The 20992-nt window shown below is 37.8% G+C and overlaps 1 long non-coding RNA gene across 4 annotated transcripts in view; it reads left to right on the top strand.

Moving 5' to 3' along the window:
* LOC140511891 (uncharacterized) overlaps positions 1-20992 on the top strand; it is a 72636-nt gene that overhangs the window by 9289 nt on the left and 42355 nt on the right. Inside the window, exon 3 of one of the 4 annotated variants that reach the window (XR_011969707.1) lies at positions 136-277. The exons of the other annotated variants lie outside the window; for them this stretch is intronic. This is a non-coding gene — a long non-coding RNA (uncharacterized lncRNA). Of the gene's footprint in view, positions 1-135; positions 278-20992 lie in introns of those variants that run through there. 4 annotated transcript variants of the gene reach the window in all.

Genomic DNA, 20992 nt, shown 5'->3' with positions numbered 1-20992 from the left:
ATGCTGAGAGTTTGGATATATAATCCAGAGGTTTTTTGGTACTTTAAAGTTATTTACTGCATTAACTAGTACTTTTAAAAACTAACTCACTCTGGATAAAATCTGATTTATTTTCATTGCTTTTTATTCATATAGCTTACTAACGGCAAACAGAGACTGCAGAAGGGAAGAATGTATTTGGTCCTAATATTAAAAGAGATACAAAAGGAACAAGATTTAAAGTTTGGTCCAAAAGTGCCTCTAGTCTGTAAACAGAATTAAATAAAGAAAAAAATCTTATGGTTTTGACTTACTGTCTTTAGATAAACTTCCCCTAAAACTGAACTCAACCGGATCCAGGGATTTCTTTTGTCCCCAGTCTAAAATTAGTCAAAGCGCCACTTTGCTGTTTGGGACAAGTCTAGGCTGTTCAATCAGATGACCTTACACATTTTTCCCTTCTTGTTCCCAAGCACGTTCAGAAAAAAAAAAAAAGAGAGAATTCTCTAGAGGAATGGAGTTGAGAGCAGTGACTCGCAAGTAGAAAATACCAGGTGTAAGTGGAGAATATAGTTCTAGAAATGTTCACATTCCAAAGGTGGAGGCCAGAGGAGTTAGTAGTTTTTTCCTTTTTGGCTTTACCTTCATCCTCATACTTTACAGGTACAAATGGTACAATTGTATTCAAAGTAGCCTTTACTTCTCCAAAGGTTTATCCTTAAAATACCTTCTTCCCTTCTTTGAAGGGGAAGGTCAAGTTACTTGGGTCATATGATTCTAACTGTAAGGAGAGATCAGCCTGTATAAATTACCAAAGGACCTCAGGATTTCAAGCTATCAAAGACTTTGACTATGGCATATTCCAACCCCCTTGCTTTACAGATGAAGTCATTGATTCTAAGAGAAGCCAGGTGACACAGCCAGTACTAGAACTAAGATTTGTTCCCAGCTTCTCCACTTCCAAATTAATTGTTCTTTCAATTCTACTACACTCAGATCTGTTCCTCCTTGACAGAGGAATTAGTCACACCCTTGCATCCAGAAATCTCTATTAAAATGTTATGTAAGGGGAGATCCATTATCAACTACTAATCTTTTAGCCTATATTATTTTAACAGATTAAATAGCACTCACTAGTGAGTACATTTTGAAAGAAAAATGACCAGGTACTAAATGTGATCATAGAAAATTGGGATATCTGAAAGAAAAGAAGACTAGGAATACCACCTGTACGTGAGACCTTTCCTGACCCTACGAGATGTATTCATTCTCATTCTTGAAAATTATAATTTCATATGTAACTTGCATTTAGAGAAGTAGCATGGGAATAGTAAATAGACAACTTCCTCTTGAGTCAGGAAGACCTAGTTTCAAGTCCTTCTTTTGGCACGTATTGGCTATGTGTACATACATAAGCAAGTCACTTGACTTCTAAATGCCTTCCAGGCAACTCTCTAAGACGTTATAGTTGCAAAAGAGTTGCTGATCTGCCATAGAAAAGGATGTTTTCTCACTGTGAAATTCCCTACTCAAGTGAAATCACAGGTCCCAACCCTCCCCTCCCCCTAACAAAATAATGTGTAATTGTATGTGTACATGTGTTATCTTGTGCAAGTCATTCCATTTCTTTACCTCAATTTCTTCATATATAAAATAGGGATTGGACTAGGTGACCTTTAAGATTCTTTCTAGATCTGTCTATAGATGAACTATGTTACTCATCCACTGTAAGTTCCTTGAGGGCAAAGATTATTTCCTTTATTCAATGCGTGGTATAACGCTTCATATGCAATAAGCATATGAATGTTTGTTGAACTTGTTAAATTGACTAAATTGAACTTATTAAAATGATAAAACTTTTTCCCTATTTTCTGACAATGTGATGTTTACTTAGAAAATCCCAGAGAATCTGCAAAGAAGCTGTGATATACTTTCAAGAAAATAGCAGGATACAAAATAATTTTTTTTTTAAATCAGCAATATCTCTACATCATAATGACAAAATCTAGGTAGATATAACAGAAAGGAAATCCATTCAAAACAGCCACACACAAAAAAGCAGAAATCAAGATAGAATGGCAATTCTAGACTTGAAATTATATTACATAGCTGGAATCATTAAAATTTGCCTGTCACATAGCATATGAGCAATCCCTCCCACCTTTAAAGAAATACATTTCTAGGCAAAATCATATAATTTTTTAAACTGATCATTATCTCTTATCAATCTGTTTTCCCTCAAGGACATCATCAGAAAGGTTTTTTCTAACACCCCTACAGTCTGCCTTGGAGTTAAATCCCTCAAACAATTGGGACTGGCTCTGAAACTTCAAGCAGATCAAAACCTTTCTTTATTAGCTTTACCTTCAATTTTCTGGCTTCAGGCATTTAAAAATGCCTTTGCCACTGGCTACAAAGCTAAAAAACATCCTTACACTTACCTTTTTAAAAAGAAAACTGTTTTGCTAATGTTTAACATTGCCAGTTCCTGATGACCCTCGTCTTCTTGTAACTGTACTTATTTCCAATAGAACCCTCCCTTGTAACAAGGAAGTTGGTCAAGCTAAACAACTGAATACATTGTCCATGTTTAAAGTATGTTTCACTGTCATTACACTAGAGTAAAAATTCATCTTTGTTATATCTCCCCATCTAGCCCATTATGTGTCTATGAACATGTATGATCCCTCTTTCTTTTGTCTGTTTTTGTGTTCTTTCATGATCTTATCTGAATGAATGCCTGAAGACAGGATGGACTAGGTTGCAGTCTTGTGAGCTTCTAAAGGTGAAGAGCTAACAATCATCACAGCAGCTACCTGAACTGGTCTGTCAGTCATTAAGCATTTAATTAATTTACTTAAGCATTAACACCTACTATGTGTCAGGCTCTGTCCTAAGCACTAGGGATGTAAAACAATCAAAAGATAATCCCTTCTCTCAAGGAATTCACAGACTAATGGGAAAGCCAACATGAAAACAACTATGTACAAATAAGTCATATACAAGATCAATTAGAAATAATCAATAGAGGGAGGGCACTAGAATTAAGACAGACCTGGAAAGGCTTTCTGCAGAAGGCAGAATTTTAGTTGGGAGTTGAAGGCGCAGGATATGTAAGGCTTTGAACACCAAACAGAAGATTTTATATTTGATCCTAGAAGTGACAGGGAGTTCATGACAGTCTGTTGAGTGGAACTGGATGGGATGTGACAGCTTTAGGATGTGCGCATTTAGAAAAATCATTTTGACAGCTGAATGGAGGCTAGACTGGAGTGGAGGAATTTGTGGCAGGGAGACCAGTCAACAGGGATCTGTGACTGAGTCCAGTGAGAAACCATCCCTGAACAGGAATCTGTTTGACCTAACCCAGCTAGACCCATCAGCCCTTGTATTTCATCCCTTTGTGGTTCGAGATTGAGCTGGTTTTCCTTAGGGATATTGTGTGTGCTGCTGGAGTGAGAATATATCCCCCGATTGGAGAGGGAATGTTTTGTATTAACTATTTTAAATGTGAAGTTATAAAGTTCTGTTCTTGCTTTACCTTCTCGGTAAATATTCTTTTGTAAAAGCTAATTTATATCTACTGCTTAATCAATTTCAGAGAGAATAATACATGAGGGTTTATGAACAAAGCATTAGAAACTCCAACTCTTCTATGTTACCTAGTGAGGGAATCCTTGGAGGAAAAGTAATCAGTCACTTTCTGGACACCCAGTTTGCTATAGTGTCAGAAGACCTGATTTCAAGTGCCAGTTCTGCCATTAATTACTTATGTGACCTTGAACAAATTACTTAAACTATCTGGGCTTCAGTTTCTTCAATAGTAAAATGAAGGCATTGGATTAGTTATCTTCCTCCAAATTGAATTAGATGGCCTCTGCTAAATGAGGGAATGAAATGAGATGACCACCAAGATGGACTCCAAGTTGGATTAAATGGTCTCTAACAATAAAATAAGAGAGTTGGATTCAATGCCCTCTTTGCTAAATTTGATGCTATGATCTTTGTCACTGTCTTCTTAGCAGGCTCCAAGTTCTCAACATCTTTTCTGAATTATAAACTCAAGATAGTGTCAATGTTGTGTATAATCATGCAATCTCAGAATTCACTGTCTATATTCTCTTTATTCCCATCTCAATACAACCCAAATACATCCTTTTTGAGGTAACATTAATGGTATGCTTTAGATATAGCAGAGTTCCTGAGGGTTTAGCTTTTTAAAACTAAAATAATCTCAGTTAAAATTTCCATACCTTTATTTGGATCCTAAAGCATTGGACAAAGTGCTACATTTCCCACATTACAGGTCTTTAATTATCCTTTTAAGTGAGTTTTCAATGAGTTCACATGCAAGTCCTTTTGAAAGTTCCTTTAGGTTTATATCAGCTCTTTCTGTGTCCCACAATACTGTGAAAGAAATAATCACATTTTTCTGGAAGCATCTACATTAGTGTTACAGTCTGTTAGTTGAAAATAAATGGTCTGAATTAAACCATTTAAATTTTCAGTGAAAGAAAAATGAGCACCTGTAAGGAAGTTTCTATTCTGAGGATGCAAAATGATGCAAAGTGCTTCATTTGGAGCCATAGTCCCAATACTGAAATCCCAGATTCCCACTCACTACCTGTGTGACTTTAGGCAGTCTATATCCCTAGACCTCCCTTTTCTCATCTGCATAACAAGAGGATTGAACTAGGTGACTTTTTGGTTTGTTTGTTTTTTCTAACTGTATCTATGATCCTAAGTAGGAAAGCAGGCTCATTTCACTTGTTTTACCACTAGCACAGCTCTAGGAACTGAATAATAATTGCCTTATAGTATTTGTAAATCCCAAAGTGGTGCTGTGAATCATAGGGACTATATAGGTCTCTAGAGTTAGAGGAAGGGGAAAAGACTTTCTCTTGATTGCTCATGGCCTCATATAGTGAGTCTTGACTGTTCTTACTCTGTAGATAAAAATCTATTCTAAGGCTGATGCCTTATGAAACTAAATTCATGTAAAGGAACCTAGCTTTGCCATTGGGGACATAAAAAGCTGACATCTAGGCAGGACAGAACAAACCCCTAAAATTTAGAAATCTCCAGTGTCCCTGGGTTTCTCATTAGGAGGGAATCTCAGATACAAGGGTTACACTCAAAAGTGTACTATTGAATTTTCATTCATTGAGAGCATTTATACTTCAGAAATTGCCAAATGCTACAAATTAGAACTTTGGTTGATTGTCTATACTTAAGAAAGTGATGGGAAAATGCTTGATAATGTAGATTAAACTTAAGTGAGGTGCATGTATGTCTCTTCCACCTCCCCCCCAAGCTGGTTGTTAAACATCTTTGGTAAACATCACACCTGGCTATACTTTCTGTTGCTGTTACAAGCTTCTATCCCTCTATCTCTTGTTTCTAGCCTGAGGTAATAACAGTGGACAATTAAGGCTTTCTGTGATCCCTAGGCACCAAGATCTGAGGGAAGCTTTTCCTTGCAATTTATAGAATCATTTGATATAAAACTGGAAGAGACCTACAATATCATCAGTGCTTTCATTTTAAACATGCAGAAAGTGAGCCTGGAAGAGGTAAAATGTCTTATCTAGAGTCCCATGTAAGAGCATGTAAGAACCAGGACTTAAACCTAAACCCATTTATAATTTTTTTTTGGTCTTTAAAGAGTTCTGGTGTCATATTAGAAAATTTTAAATGAATATACTTTTAAAAATTGAAAAAATTGATTTTTATTTTTTTATATATCCAAGAACATCTTTAATCTAGTCAGCACTTATAAATCATCAGCATCATTTTTATTTTTAGAATGTAATAACAGAAAATAATAATGAAAATTATTTTTCAAATCATAAAAAGAAAATACAGTTTAAAAACACCATAATGGCATAAATTGTAAGCTGTGTGAAGTACTAACAAGAAGAAACCGATAGAAAACAAATAAGAGAAAGGCTGATAATCGTGAAGTGAAACAAAGCACTTTGAAAAATAACATTTCTTTCCAAAGAATATGAAAATATTAGTCTTAAATATTGACTGTAATACAGCAGAAAAGTGAGAGGGGCAGGAATGGAAAAGCAAGGAAAAACAGCCTATGGAGGATTGACCTTCCTATGGTATAGTCACTAAAGAGAGACAGTGCAGTGTAGTAGCTAGAAGGCTGCTCTTGTGGTCAGGATGACCTGGTCTGAATCCTGCCTTTCTTGGCAAAGATACTGGAGGGGTTTGCTATTTCCTTCTCCAGGTCATTTTACAGATGAGGAAACTGAGCCAAATAGGGTGAAGTCTTGATGGGGTATAGACTCTTGGAATCTCCTTGAATTCTCCTTGAATCTCCTCACTAAAACTGGCCTTTTATACTTGAATTTGCAGACTAGTTCTCCCTGAATCTCCCCAATTAACCTGGCCTTTCATACTCAAATCTGTTGCCATTATCTGTTACCCCTAGATTGCCCCACCTACATCCCACCCAAGCCCTGCATTGTCAGATACCTCTCCATTGCTTCCAGCTGTTTCCCACCCTGGATTACATCATTAGTTACTGCAGTCCCTTCGAGATCCTGGAGATCTAAGGAAGGAAGAGACCTTCCCTCCCAAACTACCAGACCAACTCCAGATCTTTCCTACTGACTTTCTGTATATAAGTCCCATCTCGCCTCCATGAAGGTGCTCAGATACAATCCAGCTCAGACGCTGTCTAGCTGAGATTCTATCTGGCCCGCTTGTGAATACAAGAGTTACAAATGGTTAGGCTCCTTAAGAACCAACCTAATATGGAGAATATTTAATAAACTTTGTCTTTCTTTGGCTTTAAGAAGGCTTGAGTAGAATTCATTTGAGCAGGACACAGCATGTCGGTATTTCAGGGTCCCCCAGCACCCCTGAACTTCTACAGTCTGAGGCCAAATTTGAACTCTGGAAGATGAGTCTTTCAGCCTCCAGGCCCGGCACTCTATCTGCTCTACTACCTACAATCATGTGTGTGTTCATCCTTCGTTGGCAAGGAAGACCACGCCATCAGAGAAATGATGACATAACTTGCACTTGACTTTGTTTTGAGTGAGGGAGAGCTGTGCAGGTCACCAGCCTCACTTCTCCTCCAGGATGATTGGAGATGACCCAGGATGCACTGGGAGACCTTGGCTTCAAGGCAGGTGCTCACTTAGGGTGAGGCAACACCCATTTGTTGAATAGGCCTATTGAAAAAGTAGCCAGGGCATGGCCCCTTTAATGAGGCCAAGAAAAAGAAAGGCTGAGTGGGAAACAGCAACAGTTACTATTGATAATCACTCTAAAGCTAGGAGGGTCCAGAGGAGCCCGTTGGCAGGGGTCCATTAGTATCCCAGCTTCAGAGTGTAGTGGGTTTAAGATTTTGGGAGAAGAGAGAAAAATTTATATGAAGGCCTAACTGAGAATCACTGAATTCAAAAGGATCTCAAAGGCAGCTTAATTCACCTGGATCTGAATAAGAATGCCTTCTGCTGCTTACGTAACGAGGAATTGGTGCAGCAAGCTGGCACAGTGAATAGAGCACAGGTACTGCAGTCAGGAGGACCTGAGTTCAAATCCAGCCTTAGAAGTTTCTTAGCTGCATCATCCTGGGCAAGTCACTTAATCTCAGTTATCACCTTACCCTCCCCCAAAAGAAAAGGCAAGGGGACTTTTGCTCCTTTTGCTGAGGGAGAAACTTCTCCCCTTAAATACTTTCCCAGAGGCCAAGCAGAACAAAAGTAGCCTTTCTTCCACATGTCCACCCTTGATATATTTGAAAACAGCCATTGTATGTCTCACTTCAGCCTTCTCTTCTACAGTCTAAATATCTTGTTTTTTCAACCAGTCCTCCTAAGCCATGAACTCCAGGCACTGCACCGTCCTGGTTACCTTCCCTTGTACCCTCTCCAGTTTATTAAGATCTTTCACAAAATGTGGCATTGAAAATTGAACACAATGTAGCATTTGTGTTCTCACTAGGACAGAGTACAGTAACACTATTATTTGTATTGCTTGGAGGCTGTTGCAGTCCAATAAAGGGGAACTTACCATTCACTACTTGTGGTCAATTTGTAGATTAACTTGGGGTGTCCATCAGTTTTTTTTCACTTTATTCTAAATCTTTAGGCAGCTGGGTAGTGTAATTGATAGAGTGCTTGGCTTCGAGTGAGGAAGTCTTGAATGCAAATCTCATCTCAGACTTTTATTAGTGGTGTGACTGCCCAAGTCCTTTAACTGCTGCCTGCCTGAGTTTCTTCAACTGTAAAATGGGGATAATAGCATCTCCCTCAGAGGGTTGTTGTGAAGATCAGATGACATAATATTTATAAAGCATTTGGCTTACTGCTTGGCACATAGAAGACACTTAATAAAAGCTTATTTTCTCTCTCCACCAGTCTGGCCCACCATAGGTAACTTCTCTAAAACCACATTAGCTTTCTTGGATGCCATGTCATATTGTTGACTTGTGTTGAGCTTATAGTGCCCCAGATTCCTAGATTTTTCCAGATAAACGACTAACCATGCCTCCCCCAACTTGTATTTTTGTGGAGTTGATGTGTGACCTCACGTATAAGACTTTGCATTTATACTTGTTAAATTTAATCCTGTTGGATTCATGCCAGTGCTCTAGTCTGTCAAGATCTTTTGGATTCTGCCTATTATTAGCTGTCTCTCTCAGTTTAATGTCATCTTCATCTTTGATAAATATACCATTTCCCCTTTATACCAGCCACTGAAAAAAAAATCACATTAAAACAGCATTAGTCCAGTGGGTCACAGAGGAGTAAAGGAGGACAGGAAAACACTAATTAATACACAGTTGGTGGAACTGGATTGTTCTAGCCATTCTAGAAGGTATTTTGGAGCTATACTCAGGCTCACTCACAGATGACAATCCAGAGGGTAGTGAGGGGAAGTTCAGGGAAGACTTTCTGGAAAAACATAGCTTTAAAATGAGTCTTAGCATAGAGATGAGGATGAGACTGCAGCTGTGATTCCTTGGCAGAGAGAGCTCCTCCTAATGATAGTCAGCAATGTCTAGACTTGGAGAGCTACCTTTGAACCCTTAGAGGTTGGGTAACCTATACAAGGTATGTATTAGGAGTGGGACTTGAACGATGGTCTTCTGTAATCTGAGTCTCTTTCTACCCAGAGTAGCACACTATCCTTTACAATGAGTAGGGACTCAATCGATGAAGAACATGGAGCCAGAAGTTCTGACATCCAAAAGAGCATGAGCAAAGGCAGAAAGTATCAGGGGCCAGTTTGGCTGTAATGTAACATGTGTAGAGTGGAATAGCACAAGTTAAGGCTACAGAAGTCAGCTGGTGTGAGACTAAATATCAGGCAATAGGAAACCGTTTAAGATTTTTTGAGCAAAGGATGTGATCAGATTTATATTAAGAAAGATGGATTAGACTGCAGGGCTGCACTTGATTCAGTCAAAGGGCTGCACTTGAGGACCTAGAGGGCCACATGTGGCTTCAAGGTCACAGGTTCCCCATCCCTGGATTAGAGTTACAAGAGAGTGAGGTCAGAAAATCTCTAAGGAGGTTCCTGTGAGAGTCCAGTTTAAGAGTCCAAGAGAACAAGAAGATATTCACAAGGAAACATAAATAAGCAGGAGAGCTTTGAAGGTACAAGCTGAATTTATTATATTTTTTAAATGCAGACAGTATGTAATTGAGATAATAATAATTTTTATATAGTGCTTACATTGTACCAGACATTGTACAAAGTGTTTTTACAAATATTATCTCATTTGATCATTACAATAACTGTGAAAGGTAGGTGCCATTATTATCCCTATTTCACAGATGAGGAGACTGAGGCAAACAGAGGTTAAGTAACTTGCCTAGGCTCACATAGCTAGTAAGTGTCTGAGGTTACATTTGAACAGGGGGTCTTCCTGACTCCACCCCTGGCATTCTGTCCCCTATGGTGCCACCTAGCTGCTCCAGTGAGAGATTATGAGATTCATAGTTCCATTTATTATCCTCTTTTTCCGTTCTAAATATATGGAAATGGTCATGTTTAATGATGTATGTTAAGTACATTAAAAAATTTAAAAGTTAATAAAAGTTAGTGAAACTCTGGGATATTTGACAAGAGATAGTTGAAGCAAAGGGGTCAGGAAAGATAAGTTACCCAGATTAAAGAGGAGACACTTTCTTTGATTGATCTTTACAAAAATCCATACTCCAAGATCATAAAAGCAAGTCAGCTTTAAAAGCTGTGGTTTGATCTTATTATATATTTTAAAAATAAAGCAAACTATCTATATCCATGTCTATGTCTATCTCTATTTCCCTGTCTAGGAAGTATGTGTCCTCTATTGTTCCATGTTGCAGTTGAGCAAACTGAAGTAGACGGAGGTTGAGTGACATGCCCAAGGTCACACAGCTAGTCAGTGTCCGGGGTTGAATTTGAACTCAAGCCTTCCTGCCTCCAGGTCCAGTGTTCTATCTACTGCAGCATCTAACTGCCTAGGTAAAACCGGAGGTCTCTGTATAATCTATCTATCTATATCTCCATATCTCTACCTAGATAGACATACAAATACTTATATGTTATAGAGATCTTGGACGTCACTTAACTTTGCTGGGCCTCAGTTTCCCCATCTGTAAAATGAAGAAATTACGCTAGATGACCTTTAAGACCTTTCCCAGTCCTAATTCAATGATCCTTTGATGCTAAGCGTGATAATAAAGCCTACTTCTTACCTCTCAACAAAGATGTGATATATCAAAGGAACAACTATCAAAAGCAAATTAGGTAGAAAAAGAAATAACAGCAGATATCTCAGGGATATCCTCAGGTGAATGAAATATACACTTCAAAAAATTAAGCAACAGTTATCACTGCTAAAGAAATCATAGGAACAGACCAAATAAATGTTTAAAGAAAATTAAAAATCACTCTAGCCAATCAAATATGATTGCAAAGAGGCTACTGTGCAAAAGAAAGGAAGAAATAATGTATAAAATAACCAGAATAGAGAATACAATAGAAACAATCCATAGAAACAAGAAACACTAGATTTACTATAGAAAAATGTACACAAGGCAACCAGTTAGAAATACTGGTGTTTGGGGTTTTTTTTTAAATTTCAAGTTATCCATACTGTGGGAAAAGCACAGTCTGAAGTGATAGATCAAAATATAGCCATGTCAGGATTACACACATCATGTAAATCTGAGAAAAACAAAGGAATTTTGACCTGATATTTCAAGAAATTCTCAAAAAAAAATTCCCAGAATTATTGAAAACATCTGATGAAATTCAACTAGAAAGAATCCATAGGACATCCCCAAGGAAGAAGGCAAAATTTAACATGCCTAGACACAGCCTAATTAAATTCAAAAAAATCTTCAAAGATAAGGTTAAAATGCTATGAGTTGCCAGAAGACAGGAATGAATCTACCAAGGAAACACTACTAAAATTACAGTAGACTTTTCAAGGAACATTATAGAAATTAGAATATAACATTTAGAAAATTAAGATACTTGGCCCGTTAAACCAAAATTGTCTTGCAAACTTGTCAGATTTAGCAGCAAAAGTCAGCATTTTTTTTTTGATGACTGAAGATGGATATTTGAGAAGTAAACAAGCTTAGAAAATTTTACAGAAAAACATTTTCATTTTAATAAAAACTGAACAACAAACGGGAAAACAATCTCTATGATGCATTTTAACGAGAAGAAAAAAATAAGGACTTCATAATCATATTATTACATGCAGAGAAATCCTTCATTGCAATACAACACTCATTTGTATTTTTAAAAAATGAAAAATAGAGGAAGAGAGAACCTTTAATAATAACTTCTCCTCTGTCTTAGACACTGTACTAAGCACTTTACAACTATTATTTCATTTGATACAACAGTCATGGGAGGTAGGTGCTATTATTATCCCCATATTACAGTCAAGGAAACTGAGGCAAACAGTTTAAGTGACTTGGCTAAGGTCACACAGCTAGGAAGTGTATGAGGCTAGATTTGAACTCAGGTCTTCCTGACTGCAGGCCCAACACTCTATCCACTGTAATGGCTAAGTGACTCATCATTCTATAAAAATAAAAAGCATAAATTTCAAATAATGAATAAGTATTATATAGAACTACTAAAAGCATTCACATTCAAAACAGGTGTTAAATAGTGATTTCTATTTTGGGCACAGTTATTTCACATAGGTTTAGAAAATTTAGCTGTAGCAATAAGGCATGAAAAAGAAATCAAAGAAGTAAGAATTAATAATGAAGAAGTTAAAAATGATTTCTGTTTATAGACAACATGATTATAAAGTCATTCAACAAAAAATTAATGGAAGTGATGCATGATAGTAGTAAAATAGAAGAATTCAAGATGAACTTTCACAACCAACTGTATTTCCATAAACCACCTCCAAGAATATAGAGAAACAAACTGAGTGAAACCTTTTAGACTAGCAATAAAATACATTTCATCTAATTGGAGAAGGTCATAACAAAATTTATTTAGAAAAATAAAGACACAAATATCAAGAACCAAGAAAAAGAAAACAGTGGCTAGCCCTCCTGGGAACAAAAATATATCCTGGAGCAATAATTATAAAAGGTATTTGTCACTAGGAAAAGAGAGGCAGGTCAATGAAACTGAGCAGAAAACTCAAAATCAGGTGATTATTTTAAAAAGTAATATTTGATAAACTCTTACAAAAAGACCTGTGGCATAGATTTCAATATAAATTGTTGAGAAGCTGGATAGATAAAAATGATCATCACACTACATACTACATTAAGCTCCAACTGTTTCAGTGATCAAAGTTTTTAAAAAACTCATAAAAATGGAAAGAAAAAGGAACAATATATTTGGCTCAAATCTAAAAAGAAGGGACATTTTTTATCAAACAGAAGAGTTATTTGAGAAGCAGGAAATTTGGAAAATAACTGGTAGAATTTATTACATGCTTTTAAAAAAAGTGGGGCAGCTAAATGATACATTAGATAGAATGCTGGGCCTGAAGTCAGGAAGATTCATTTTCCTGAGTTCAAATCTGGCCTCAGACACTTACTTACTAGCTGTGTGCCCTGGGCAAGTCACCTAACCTTGTTCGCCTCTGTTTCCTCATTGGTAAAATGAGCTGAAGAAGGAAACCAGTCCAGTATCTTTGCCAAGAACTCCCATATGGGATCACAAAGAGTTAGAAAGGAATGAAAACAACTCAACAGCAACAACAAATTTTAAAAGTATATAAAATGGAAACCCAGGCTTTCAAATAGAATCCCCTTTCTGCCCAAGATGGAAGTGCTCTTTTTTGGTATTTAAGTTCAAATTTTTTTTTTAATTAAAAAGAAGAAATCGTTGAAGAAAGGGAATGGTTCCGTAGTAAGGGACAAACAGCCTACATAGCATGGTACCAAGGATTTCTAGCAGTTAAGCAGTAGTATCAAAACATCATTAGGGTTATATTTTGATGTGGAATAATTTCATTGGTATCTTGGAATTCTGTGTTAAGCAATTCTCTCTCCCTATGCAGATAAGGGACCATTCTTAATTTTATCATCTTAGTTTCTAGGGGTACTGAGAAGTTTAATAAGTTGCTCTGCAACTGTATATATTACAGAATCAGAATTCAGTCTGTCTTCCTGATTCCCAGCCTGATGCACTATCTGTTGCCCAGCATTGTTTGTCAGGGATGTACATGTCAGGGAATGATTAGTCTGTTGTGTAGGAAGAGTGAGGGCTAACAGATGGATAAGCACTGTTGGGAGCTGGGGGGGTTGGGGGTTGGGAGGAGAAACTTATTTTATTTGTTTTTTTAGGCAGTGGGGTTAAGTGACTTGTCTAGGGTAACACAGCTAAGTATCAAGTGTCTGAGGTCAAATTTTAATTCAGATCCTTCCGACTCCAGGTCAGATGTTCACCACCTAGCTGTCCTGGGGAAATTATTTTAATGAATAAATTTTGTTTGAACTTCTGATACATGCAAGTGTTTGAATAGATAATAACTGATATTTCTATAAGCCTGAAAAGCAGTGTAGTGTGGTGTATAGAAAGTGTCACTGGAGCTAGGAAGTTCTGAGTTCAAAACATGCCTTTGATACATACTGGCTGTATTCTACTGCTTGGGTCACCATCTGTCAGTGCTTTAGCCAGTAGCAACCCTCTCAAATAGCAACTGATCCTTAGGGGCCACTATTGACTTAGAAAACCACAAATTAACATTATTTATGTTGCATTATATTTTTGTTTATTTTGTTAAACATTTCCCCCTGACATTTTAATATGATTCTGCCTGCATTGGAGAGTCATTCCAGGATTCTTGCTTGTGGACCAACACTTCTATTTTAGGCAATTCTAAGATTCTTAGTTACATACATTCTTAGTTACCAAATCTATATTGGTCAAAGGAATTTCCTTATGTGAGAGATCCTTATGCAAATGATATTGATGGGATACTTGTGTGTGGGATGGCTCAGGTCCCTACATAAATCAATTACTCAGAGGCCTCTCAAAGTGCTGACAGAAAAGAGTTTTATTCGATTCTCGAGAATCTGGACAATCCCACAGCAGTTCACCTGGAGTAGGAAAGCCGAAGACAAAAATCAGGACAGTGATTTATAAACCCTAACGCAAGTCCCTCCTCCCCCCACTGACCATTATCCTCATTAGCTGAGGATATGGTCTTACATTCTAGACACGAAATCTAACCAATCCCTTTGAAATGAAGACATCGAGGAATTACGCAAGTTTTGTCCAATCATTGAGACCCCAGTACACCACACAGTTTTATACCTTATATGGAACTATTCTATTCCAAAAACACTGCAGCCCCGAGCCTCCAGGCCCCACCTCACCCCTGGGAGAAAACCACAATCTGAGGAGTCTTCACCAAGTCTATCCCACTCACTTGGGTGTCTGTGCTTCGACCCCAATTCTAAAATCACATTTTTCTCTATCCAGAACACTATCCCTGCAGTTTCTCCCCAGCTCTAGGACGCTGTACCTGACAATCATGAGTAGGCTCCAGGAAAACCTTTATCTTTCTCCCTGTTACAGTAGCAAGCTGAACCTATAGGATTTATTAGTTTGAACTAGCTTTCCAATAGGATTTATTAGTTTGACCCACTGGATCATATATAGTATCTCCCTGCCTCATTGTATGTATACCATACTCCTCATTATGTGTATCCTAGGTTTAGATATACGTATACTCCTTATATCTATCTTGTCAAACAAGACATTGATGGGTGGCAGACTAGGTATTCCTCAGTCAGCCTTGACCATTAGTTGACTTAGTGACTTTCAGGCTTAAAACCACACATCCCTGTACCCTCCCTCCACATTTCCCAATGAACTCTAGGTACTGTGCCTATACAATAGATACTAAAAGTTACTTTAAGAACTGACCACTCCTTAACCGCTCCCTCGTCCTGCCCTGAATCACCTAGTTAGCATATTTGGCACATACTTTACTATAAAATATCTTATATAAACTTTCATTTTAGATTTCTGTTGCCTACTGAAAAATGTAACAATAAATCTTTTCCAGCTTGACTTCAAGAATGCCTAAGTCTGTGAATTCATTCCAGACGACCCTGTCCAATACTCCAGTCCTTGAAGGGTCCCTGAATTCCCCCATCTTTCCAATCCCATCAAAATATCACAGATCTATTCCTTTTCCCTATATAATACTCGGTCTTCCAAAATGCTTTTTATATATTATTTTATTTGAATCTCCAACAGTTAGACTCTGAGATGAGGATTGCCATTTAATTTATGAGAAAACAGAGATTTAGTAATTTGCCCCTATGGTATCAAATATCTCATGTCAAAAGCAGGATTTGAACAACTTTTTCATCCTGAGTCCAGAATTCCATCTACTACTGGAATCTGACTCTGAACAACTCAGATATTCAAATTAAAACAGAACAAAAATCATATTGCTTTACTTTTTTGTGTGGAGGGACTAAATGGAAACTGGTGCAAGAGTATAGATGACTTTATAGGAGTGTCTAAGAAAAGTACTAATGGGAGGTCTAGAGCTTCATTTAAGATTATATTGGCTTAATTCTAATTTCTGAAGAGCCAGGAAATACATGCTCAATTCCTTTCCCAAAGAGGTAGGATACTGTGAGACAGGATAATTTTGTTCTACTTCCCATGGTTTTGTTCCTTCCCTTCTTAAACAGAGATGGATAAATAATTTTGAAACTAAGGTTAGAAAAATACTTGGAAAAACAAAGAACTATGGCTGTTGGACTTGCTGGGGTTTTTTTTTTTTTTAATGCACCATAGTGCATTAAATGTGAAAGTATTTGAACAGAATGTAATTGGGAGTGAATTGAAGAGTCACTGATCAATCTGAGAGATTATTGGGTGCAGACAACTGTTTGAAGGATGTCTCTCCATGGAATCTGAGGCTGCCCATATTCTGTAGTAAGTAGGTTTCAGAGACTCTAGCTGCCTCGTAATGATTAACTTTCTGAGACTAAGCCACCCATCCCTGAAGTCTGTAAAAGTGATCTGGGTTTGAGCCATAAAATTCAGCTTTGTGCATGTTTACTCCATAGATCTTTAGGCACTCTCCTGGTAATGTCTAGGCAGTAGCATTCTCCTCTCTATCTCCTTTTTGTCTTCTTCCTCCATTAAGCTTGTGTCTGTTAAGGACTATTCCTTAATTTATGCGGTCACTCCTTATAATGACCAGCAGTTAGGTTCTGCCAGAACATACACTTTAGCGCTGCACAGGGCAAAACGTATACATGCAGCCAACTGACTGGGTCTTCTCCACCCATCTCCTCCCCACCCTCCAGTCACTCTCTTCGGGGAAATGCATAGATGCTATGGGTGTGTACAGTGCCTGGGAACACAGAAAAAAATTGTGGCTCAATAGGAAAATTTTACTATCAATTAATGTTCTTCAAAAGTGGAATGAACTACCTCAGAAAATAATGGATTGTCCATCTCTGGAAGTCTTCAAAAAAAGATGACCACTTCTTTGAAATGCAGCGAATTGTAGAGACTGCACCTGTGATTCCACTGCCATAGTAAATAATTGTGTGAGGAAACATAACAATGAAGATAGGCACATTGTCTGCAATTTATACTCTTAGAGTAGGGGTTGTTAAGTTTTCTTGTGACATAGGTCCCTCTGGCAGTGTGGCAAAACTTATAGAGGCCCTTCTCAGAATAATGTTAAAGGAATGAAATAAAATATATAGTTACAAAGGAAACCAATTATCTTGAAATAAAGATATATATATATATATATATATATATATATACACATACACATACACATACACACACACACACACACACACACACACACACACATATATATTTTTGCTCATCTGATTTCATAGATTTCCTGAAATCTCTCTAGGGGTCCACGGATCTCAGGTAAATAACCTCTGCCCTAGAAAGTTATCTAGAGCATTGAAAGGTTCAGTGATTTCCCAGAGTGCACACAGCCAGTACATGTCAGAAGCAGTCCCTGAGTCTAGGTATTCTTGCTCCGAGGCCATCTCTCTCTTCACTTCACCAGGCTGCCTCACTGGAGCACAGAGCAGAATGAATGACCTCTAAGGTCTCTTCCAATAATGAGATCCTATTATTATATTTGGTAATAAAGAAGGCATGTAAATGCATGCTGATATTGAGAGCTGATGTATGTGACCTAGCTCCTCTCCATGGAACTTACCCCCACAAACTTCCTTATTTCCTAATAAATACAGCATATCTTCCTGACTGAAAAATCTCATCTAGGGGGGCCTGGTGTTTTGGGTGGCCCTTCCAAAACCTCCAGAGATTACAGATTGCATTTTTAAAATACAGGCCTTTGGAAATGTGTCGGCACAGTGAGTATTGTGGCTTCAGGGGATTTAAATGCGGAGGGGGATGCTAGCCTCGCATTTTTCATTCATCAAGACAGTATTGGTGCCAGGCATCTCTTCCTGTTAGTCATTCAATCAAGATTACTCACCACATGCAGACGTGTGATTGGCTGCAAACTACAGAGAGTAGGATCATCATTAATGCAATAGCAGGAACCAAAAATCTTGGCACTGGCTTTTTGGACAATTTCTGAGAAATCCAAATTTCTAGGGAAAAAAAACCTCACAGTTTTGTATATGAATACAAGGTTCATCCTAGCATGATGGGAGGGAGAGGATGGAGCAGTCCTTTTAAAGCATATCTTTTTTTTTTTTTAACATGCTTCAGTCTGTATTCAGACAGTATCAGTTCTTTCTCTGGAGGTAGATAGTTTGCTTTATCATTAGTCCTTTGGGATTGTCTTGGATCATTGTATTGCTGAGAATAGCTAAGTTATTCATGGTTCTTCATCATACAATATTGCTGTTACTGTGTATAATGTTCTCCTTATTCTGTTCACTTCATTATGCATCAGTTCATGTAAGTCTTTCCAGGTTTTTCTGAAATCATCCTGCCTGTCATTTCTTATAGCACAATAATATTTCATTACAATCATATACCACAGCTTGTTTAGCCATTCCCCAATTGATGGGCATCCCTTCGGTTTCCAACTCTTTGCCACCACAAAAAGAGCTGCCATAAATATTGTTGTAGAAACAGGTCCTATTTTCTTTTTCTTTTTGGATGTCTTTGGGATATAGACCTAGCTGTAATATTCCTGGATCAGAGGATATGCACAGTATGCCCTTTGAGCATGGTTCCAAATTGCTCTCCAGAATAGTTCGATCAGTTCACAACTCAACCAACAGTGCACTAGTGTCCCAGTTTTCCTACACGTCTTTTTAGTTCCTTTGTTTTTGAAAAAAAATAATTATTGGAACTCATCTGAACATCAGATATACTTCATGTTGATAAGCAAGAACTGTTTGTACATTTGATATTGATGATGCCAAAACCAAAACAGTGACTGGACATGATGGAGACTGGTAAGGAAAGGGGAGAGGTGATGTTAAGGACAAAATGAAATAATTCTGGGGACCAAAGAATGGATGGGTGGGCACAAGGAGAGATGGAAAAAAGAATGTAGCCAGTCAGAAATTCAGGGAAGATGCAAAATTGGGTGCAACAAAATCCTTTTACAAAATACAAATTTATTAAGAAAATTTGAGTGAGAAGAAGGGCTAGAAAGTAAGAGAAACAGATAGAAGGGGATGGGGGAGGCAGACCAGAGAGAAAATAGGCACAGGTGAGAAAGGTAAGATAATGAAGCATAGCAAAAGTGCAGAAGCTTCCTCTGCCCAAAGGGCATTAAAACCTTGCTGAGGATTCTCATCATAAAATAAAACGTGCTGGAACCCAGTGCTCTGCCTTCCACCAGTTTGATTTTTAAGAGGTAAATAAGCTCCCTGGGAAGGTGACAGGAGGTCATTTGAAACCCCATCCCCACTTTACTGCCCAAAAAATGTAACAAAGAAAAATCTGGGAGTTTTTTTTTGACAGCCTCTAGTCTCATTTCCAGTGTTCATTGTTAAAAAAAAAAAAAAAAGAATAAATTCATTGGACAGCAGGAGAAACAGGAGTAGAAGAGATGGAGAGAAGCTTTGGGATTTTAGAACAGTCTCTTTCCTCCTTGCAGAGACTACCAGAAGAAAGGAAGGGAGGAAGAAGGAGACATCTGACAGCCTCCACTGTTGATTGAGGTGTGGGTGCTCCTGGGCAAAGGGGGCTGTTAAAACATTGAAGTGTAGTTTTCTGTTTGAGTTTTAAAAAGCTAATAACCACATGAACAGCAGGACCCTGGGATCTGCAGGGCCTGCAGTGATCCCTTGAATGGCCATGATGGAGGCCACTTTCATTTAATTAGCAAATAATTAATTTAAGCTACTAATGAAATTAGTCTAGGATTATGAGTTTACAACAGATAATCAAACTATTATTTTTGCAAGTGAGGAAACTGAAGCACCAAAGGAGCAGAAAATTGTCTCAAGTCTTTTAAGTGCTAAGCAACAAAGTCAGGATTTGAAACTAGTTCCTTTGGTTCCAAATCCAGAACTTTTCCCACTACATTACTAGAAACAAATGGATGTGTTTAAGTCAAAGAGGGATTGTTAGCAACTAACCTAGTACTATTCATAGACTTTTGTCTTGACTCTGGGAAGTCCCACTTAACTGGTGATTTTGTACTCCTCTCTACTAAGAAGGGACAAGCTTTCTGTGGTCCTTGGGCAATCAATAACCTTTTATCCCTAGGTTCTGTCTCTCCCTGTGTAGTTATGTTTATTGATCTAAGGGTTGTGCTTAGTGTGGATTTAACAAATCAAGATAACTCTAAGTTCTTATCAATTAGGAACCCCATCTCCTCCTGGAATCTACTACATGACCATCAAAATAGCTCTGAGCCCCCATCTCATCTCACTCTTGAATCTGCTATATTTTGTTCAATTGTAGTCATGTGATATGGTCTTGGTATAAGGATTAGCCCCTCATATGAAGAGATAAATTTATTTGGAAACAATGTACAGTGTTTTCTTCTTTTTGCATAAAATCAATAAGAGGAATAAACAATACATAAGAGAACATCTCCCACACTGCTGCAGTTCCACAATTTTTATTTCCAGGCCTCTGGGAAACACTATATGAGGGTGGAACAAACTCCCAAGTTTCAGAAAAGACACAGTTCAGTTGTTTAGGCCCCTTATGACTGTTGCTCCTGAGAGTAAACAAGGGAGGATGGAAATGCAACACAGTTCTAAATTGATATTTGATTCATGACATCTAGTAAGGCCAGTTATTTGTTAAGGGACTCAAAAGTCTAGATCCTGGTCTTGGCTTCTCTGGGCATTGAAGAGTATAGACTCAGGAGAACTTTCCCAGGTCAGACAGAAGTTCCTGGGACTGCTTCTTTTTGCGTTCAGTCACCGTCAGGGACCTCCAATTGTGTGCCCTGATGGAAAGACATCTGGAATCATTGGATCTGAGTTTTATTCCCAGCTCTATGACTTATTTTTCTGTGTAACCTCAGGCAAGTTACTTAAGATCTCTGAGCCTCAATTACCTCATCTATAAAATAAGGGGGTTGGGATAGAATAACTTCAATATCCCT

The sequence above is a fragment of the Notamacropus eugenii genome, chromosome 6 (assembly GCF_028372415.1).
Source record: "Notamacropus eugenii isolate mMacEug1 chromosome 6, mMacEug1.pri_v2, whole genome shotgun sequence".
In the NCBI taxonomy this organism is placed as follows: Eukaryota; Metazoa; Chordata; class Mammalia; order Diprotodontia; family Macropodidae; genus Notamacropus; species Notamacropus eugenii.
This window is presented reverse-complemented; position numbering and strand designations above follow the sequence as displayed.